The sequence below is a fragment of the Stegastes partitus genome, unplaced genomic scaffold, assembly GCF_000690725.1.
Source record: "Stegastes partitus isolate 25-593 unplaced genomic scaffold, Stegastes_partitus-1.0.2 Scaffold588, whole genome shotgun sequence".
NCBI classification, from domain to species: Eukaryota; Metazoa; Chordata; class Actinopteri; family Pomacentridae; genus Stegastes; species Stegastes partitus.
In genome coordinates this window covers 36,467-43,684 of record NW_007578319.1, presented here as the reverse complement: position 1 = coordinate 43,684, position 7,218 = coordinate 36,467, and the positions used below count along the sequence as shown (strand labels likewise).

Genomic DNA, 7,218 nt, shown 5'->3' with positions numbered 1-7,218 from the left:
GTTCACTGATTGTGAAATATCACAACCTCAAAATTTAGTTCCCTGATGAAAAAGCCTAATTACTTGAATACATTTTGCCTTCAATGCCACTATGAGGTTCATATTTTTGGTTTTTAGAGATTTGCCATCAAATGTAACGCCATCACCATGTCAAAGTTTGAAATTGTCCAAATACTTGGACTACTTAATGGCAGAAACAAATCACACGCTCTGCTGGCTGCAGCACACACTTCATGTGAATGTTTAATTGCTATATTTATTGAGTTTTCAGGACTTTATTCTTAGACTGAAGCCAAAAATACACACAAAAAATATCACAATGCTCCCAGATTCAAGTCGACAGAAACCAGCTAATAGGAATAAAATGTCCAACTGATTAACGGTGTGATCACTTTATCATATGTCACACTGTGTTGTGCTGTTGGGATTAGTTGCTCGTTGGATAAAGCTGCACCAACATGCATGGCTGATTGTGAGCAGGAAAAATGATATATGCAATTTAAAACTGGCAAAAAAAAAAAAAGACAAACAAACACGAAAAAGTGTGTCTCAGATGTTGCAGGTATCGAAAGGATGAAGTGTAATCTTTAAATGTTTGGCTTTAAGTCATCTTTACAGCTACTGGATCAATTGTAATGATGTGTAGAACATATTTCTTGGTTTCCAGCTCGCACAATTTTTCTCTTCTTTTCTTTTCTTTTTTTTTTTTTTTACTGTTTTTACTGATTATGAAATATTGCAACTTTAAGATTTGGTTCCCAGGTGAAACGTGTTTATTTAGTGCCACTATGAGGTTCAGATTTGGAGTTTTTAGACAAATATTTCAACAACTGTTCATCATCGTGGCAAATTTCAACATTATCCAGTTGTTTTATGTCCAAATATCTGCGTATCACATGCTCTGCACACTTCCTGTGAGGTTCCATTTGCTATAGTTTTTAGTGTTTCAAGATTTTATTTTGACTCTGGAGCCTAAAAAAGTCACAATAAATATCCCAATACTGTCAGATTCAAGTCTACAGAAACCAGCTAAGTAGAAGATGTCCAGCTGATTAACTTCAGGGTCACTTTATCACACTGTGTTTTTAAAGTGTTGTGCTGTTGCAGTTGGGTTGACTTGCTTTGGCCTGAGTGGCTGGCTGGATAAAGCTGCGTCAACATGCACATGCAGCACAAAGTAAGACAACAGCGTGTCAGTGTGGATTTGGCGCCGCGTGCTCTCTGTGAGGACGACACTTCGCTGTCCTCAGGTAACACCTCAGATAAATATCTGCCTCGACAAGCTGCGTTTGAATCATTACCGCAGCAGCAACAATAAAGTTTGCGCTGGAACTGCCAGCAGCAGTAAGTCTCTTTCCAGTCCAAAGTTTCTGCCCAACTTAAGGCGTCATCAGAAAGTGACCTCATTGGTGAGTAACCACAAAGAAACCCATAACTGCAAAGTCGAACTCAAGGATTATGTGCAGGAAGGATGAAGGAAGACGTAGAAGAAGAGAGAAATGGCAGCGTGTTCCTTAAAATAATGTTTTAGACGTCAAACAACAATCAGCAGTTAAAGCGGCCTGTTGTCTCTGCAGACAGATTTATAACCTGCCAGCTGTTGGAGGCGGAGGAAGATGAGGGAGGTGGAGAGCTCTTAGCTTACCAAGCTGAGGCTTAAACGAATAATTCAGGATCATTTTGGCATTGTTGTTGCGTTAGCTCATGGACGTATGAAACGGTGCTGCCAATCAGCCTCGATGCCAATTTTTCACAGTGTCATATTGAACTGAAAATCATCGCCTGCAGCCCAAAAGGCTTTTTATTCCATAGAATGCAATTATAAAAGTCACTGAAACTGTTGACGGGACACTTCAGCTGCAGACGAGGTTCAGTCAGGTGTAGATTTCATTCAGCACTCAACACGTAGAAGTCTCCTTCCAATAACGTTTACTCATAGATGCAACAACCTTCAGCATGTCAAAAGCAGATATTTGTGAAAGTTTTCAATATGAGCAGACATCTTGCTGAAACACATCTGAGCAATTAACCCTAAATTTAAAAAAAAAGTTACACGGAGGTCTTTAAAAGACACAAACGTCCACGTCAGAACATCAGGATATTCTGCTGCATCCAGCCGAGTTTTGCAACATGAAAATCAGATTTTTTTTCACTGTAACCAGAAAAAACAAAATCCTGTGATGAAAATAGTGAGAAATATCTGTAACATAACCATATTTGTACATTTTAAAAACATGTTCATTTCTTACATTGTGGCCATTTATCCCACAATCCTCTGCACATTTACAGTGTCTCACCAAGTATAAACAAACCTGAGCCACTAAGACAGCTCATTTCAAAGGGCTCAAAGTTTGAGGTGTGATATAATATCTGTCCTAATTGTACGCATACTGCATGAAACAGTAAATACTCCGCAAGGGCAACTGTACTATGTATTTAAAGTTTTTTATTTATTTATTTATTTTTAAAGTACTTAATTTGAGACGAGGTTTAAAAAAACCTTTTTGAACCAGGTGACCAAATTTCATTCCAGTTTGGACCTGTACACCACACCCAAACTACATACTCTTTATTAGTAGTACAAGTGGGCTGCAAGGTGACTCGGTGAGGATGATCTGTCTGTCTGAAGTCATTTCCGAGGCAGTTCAACTCACCCATAATCACAGATTATTGGATCTATTTGTCTGATATTGCAGATTCTGAATCAGTGACATGATGAGAAATAACAGTAAAAAATCCCAAATAAAATTCAGGCTTTTATCTCTAATAGTTCCTTAGACTTTATCATGTCTTTTTGCCCCTTTTTCTATATGATCCTTTCTCAGTTACATTCTATTTATTTTTTTGTGTTCTTACCTACTTTGTAAATCGTCTTTGAGCGTCTTGAAAAGCTTAAGTATTATTGATATTATCATCATCATCTAAACATTTCATTAAATTTTTGCACATATAAACATGATTAAAGTGGATTGAAGGGCAATTTTTAAAAAATATTTGATATTTCCAGCTGAAATTGTACAGATATCGCTTTAAATATTTATAGTTTATGATAAAAAAGATTCAAGCAAATCAGGGATTGTTGCGCTGGAGGTCCCTGATGATCTTCAAGAGGTACAAAATATTTTCTCAGGAAAAAATGTATTTATCAGATGAGAATATTATACAGAAAGAACAATTCTATCTGATAACATCCAATCCTGAAAGTGTAAAATATTCACAGATCACTGGTTCACATAATTTCTTTNGTATTATTGATATTATCATCATCATCTAAACATTTCATTAAATGTTTGCATAAATAAACACGATTAAAGTGGTTTGAAGGGCAATTTTTAAACATATTTGATATTTCCAGCTGAAATTGTACAGATATCGCTTTAAATATTTATAGTTTATGATAAAAAAGATTCAAGCAAATCTGGGATTGTTGCACTGGAGGTCCCTGATGATCTTTAAAAGGTACAAAATATTTTCTCAGGAAAAAATTTATTTATCAAATGAGAATATTATACAGAAAGAACAATTCTATCTGATAACATCCAATCCTGAAAGTGTAAAATATTCACAGATCACTGGCTCACATAATTTCTTTATTCCACATTTATTTATTCAGGATTTAATATGTAGCGGCTCCATCGGCAACAGGTCTCCAGGCTCAGTTCAGGCTCGGATTCTCATCCATTGTAGAATCCATCTGTGCTTTTAGTCTTTCTCCATGTTCCTCATCGCCATCTTGTCAAGGTCATCTTTCTGATGCATACGTCTCCATCTATTCTCTCTGCAGTGTTTCTCACCTCCACCTCTCTGCCTCTACCTCTATTATTCTCCTCCACCCCCTCACCGCCTGGCTCTCTTCCTCACAGTCGGCGCTGGAGTGGCTCTTTTAATTCCAGATGAATACTACATGTCCACATTTCTTGTTAGGGCAGTAAAAATCTGCTGTGCCTTCGAAAAGCTTTTGTCTCCTCCTGTTATTGGGAAGTCTTGTCCGCAAAATAAGTGCCTTCCCAGCCTAACAGCACGGAACAAAGCATCGTATTAGTGTCTCCTCGTATGCTGCAGGCTAGTGAGCAAACACACCACTATGAGCGAGGCACACATGGCTGAAATAAGCAGGCGAGCTGCCGGCTGCACACGATTCTCTTGAATTTGAAGCATATTTACTTAGAAATCTTATAGCCCTCCCTGCCCTTGTTCCTCCACTTGCTTTAAATAGACCCAATGTTTCAGTCCAGTGTAGGTCTTCGTTGTTAAAGCTGCAGTACGCAACTACACTTGCAATAAAATACATACAAATAACAGTGATCCGGTATTAAACCTTTTTCACACAAACCACTGGAATACAGTCATGTTCAGACATTTTGGGGTGCTTAATGCCGTTTCAGGTTGCTGCAGGCCTGCTCTGGGGATGAGCCAGCGTGGATTTAGTGTGCACACGTGTTGCATGTTTTGTGGTTTTTGATGTTTTCTCAGTGAACCAATAACTTGAATCAACTATATTCTGAAATGTCTACATGTTTTCCCAGATCAGTCTCACTACCAACTTGTCAGTTTTTGCCTTTGGGGTCACATTTCGTGGTATTTTACCAGCCCTGTCTCCCAAAAATTGCATTTCTATGCAACTATTACATTTATTTTTAACCTTGTTGCCACTTTTCAGCCAGAAGAAGAAGCCTTTATTTTTTAAAGTGCCTTGCTTATCGGCCCAACAATGGCAGCATTGGGCTTGAACCTCCGACCCTCTGTTGAGCCACCACCGTCCCTAAAACATACCGACGAGGATGGGATTCGAACCCACGCGTGCAGAGCACAATGGATTAGCAGTCCATCGCCTTAACCACTCGGCCACCTCGTCTCCATAAACCTGGTGTAGCAGCGGACAGCCAACCAATCACATATCAGCTGGTGCTGTCACCGTGGTTACCAAGAAAATGAAAGAGAAACTTTAAATGTTATTATTTTAACCCAAACTGTGCCATTTTGTAAAACTTGACCAAACAGTGAGTGAAAACCAAAAGCACCACAGTGAGTGAAAGTAAACCTTAAGCGTCACAGGAGTCAGCAGCTGTAGTCGATCATCATCACTCACAAGAAGTTAAGAGGCCATATCACTAAGAACATGTGATATAACACAACTTTCTGCATCACCAAAACTGATAATTCCAGTTGCTGCATGTATTTTAGACCCAGCAGACTTTCTACAAGATCTAAAATCAATCTAAATAATCTTTTTTTGGGGGTGACAAAGAGTTTTAGGAGTCACTGAAAACTCATGACTGCAGTTGCTTTCTTGCAAACAGTTACCTGAGTAGATTGACAAATATGTTTGTAGTTGTATGCCAAACATACAGCAACATGCTCTGCAAAAACAAGCCAGAGTGTAATCCTTTTATCCTCCTGCGTTAGTTTATTTTAGTAAAATGTGACACTAAAAGTGTAAAATGTCTTGTTTTACTGATTTTTATGGTAAAATTTAGCCTTTGTGACCCAGAAGATGTTTGCACATTCTTAGGTGTGCAAGCCCTTAAATCTGAAGCATATGGACGTAAATCTTCAACCCCTGCTGTTGAATCTCTGCTACGGGGAATTCTTGCCCATTTTGTGTGTTGCATGTTTGTTGCGTGTTTGTGTGTGTTTGTATGTGTGTGAGAGGAAGCTTAAGCAGCTCAGATTAACACTGGTTTAAAATTCTGGCCTGGATGTTGATAATGCTGGAAAAAAAGGTTCCCTGGGGAGCAATTGCTTATTGTTTGAAGGGATTTCCATAATCTAAAAGGATAATTATGATGTTGTTGTGGATTCATCTGACTGCTCGATACGGCGGGGAGGAAGGGAGGGGAAAGCACTCAGATATTGATCAGGGACGGTGAAGGTTATGGCCATCAATCAGTTGGCTCGCTGCTCTCTGTTCTCCTGCCAGCTGGACCGTTTAACCAAACCTCATGTCTGCTTTGGCCATGACTTCTTTCTTTCCTTAAAAACGACTCGCTCCGGAGAGGCTGGTGGATTACTATTCCTCCAGCAAGCGGCAGTCAGATGATGTGATTTATTACAGAGACTCCGTGGGATCCCCCAGCCCAGCAGGACTTATGGAGGCTGCCACCATCCCTCTCCACAGGGACTCAGGCTCTGCAGGGGATAATGCTGGAACCAGTACAGGACAGGATGAGGTCCATCCAGTCCCAGGAGAGCAAGACTTTTGGGATATATTGACCTTTTGTGCACAGACAACCCCTACGATCTTTATACTCACTCGGTACGATCAATCGCAGCGTGGCTGCTCACACTGAAAGCCAAAATAAACCTCAGATCAGTTTTGCTCACTGCTGTTTTAATCATAGCCGCTTTGAATTAATTGTTGAAGTTGTTAGATTACAGATCCACATGTCATCAATCACAACTCTCTCCTCGGAGACCTTTAGTGCAAGAGGCTTAACCTTTTGAACCCCCAAATCTGTTTATTAGTGCCAGAAACCGAATAATCGGGGGAGATTTTTAATTTTCTGACAGTCATTGAACTAATCATGTGCGACTTGTCATTGCGTTGGGGAAATTAACCAAATATTAGCTTAAAATGATGATATTTCAAGAAAATTACCTACTTCTACACGTAGTACTTGTTTAAAAATTACAGTTTTTACAGGAAAAAAATAAAAAATAAAAAATTCTGTGCTCCTCATTGCAACCAATAAGCCACGACGGACTCAGCTGTGACCAACAGTCATGTGACAAAAACTCAGGGATTTTTCAGATGAACTGCAGGTTGTGTTCATACACAGAGACTGAGGGTAAAATAAAACATACTGGATCAATAAAATAAAAGAAGCAAAGCTCAAAAACAGTAAACAAGAGGAGCATGTAAACATACTTCAGTGGATGAACCTGTACATGTGCAGAATATGGACTCTTTAATACATCCATGCAGTGTTTACATCTGTGATACGACTGGCAGGATCCTAGTAAATCTCCTCCTTGAAGTTATTTGACATCAAAAACTACACAAAGTACCTTTAAATATGCATTTTGTGGTTAAATTCTTGATATAATTACAGCACAGAGCAGTATAAAGCAGCTTTTTCCCCAGTGGATGTAACATGTAGCAGACTGGAAAAGCAGAGGACTCCCCCACTGAGCTCCACTGTTTACACCTCACTTCCTATTTACTCGGAATTGGATTCGTTTCTTCCAGGAAAGCAGTTGTGTAAAAATAGTCAGCTG

General features: G+C 39.2%; 1 non-coding gene across 1 annotated transcript; it reads right to left on the bottom strand.

Moving 5' to 3' along the window:
* Positions 1–4,773: 4,773 nt before the first annotated feature.
* Positions 4,774–4,855, bottom strand: trnas-gcu (transfer RNA serine (anticodon GCU)). Its single transcript has one exon. It is a non-coding gene; the product is annotated as a tRNA-Ser (tRNA).
* Positions 4,856–7,218: the final 2,363 nt, after the last annotated feature.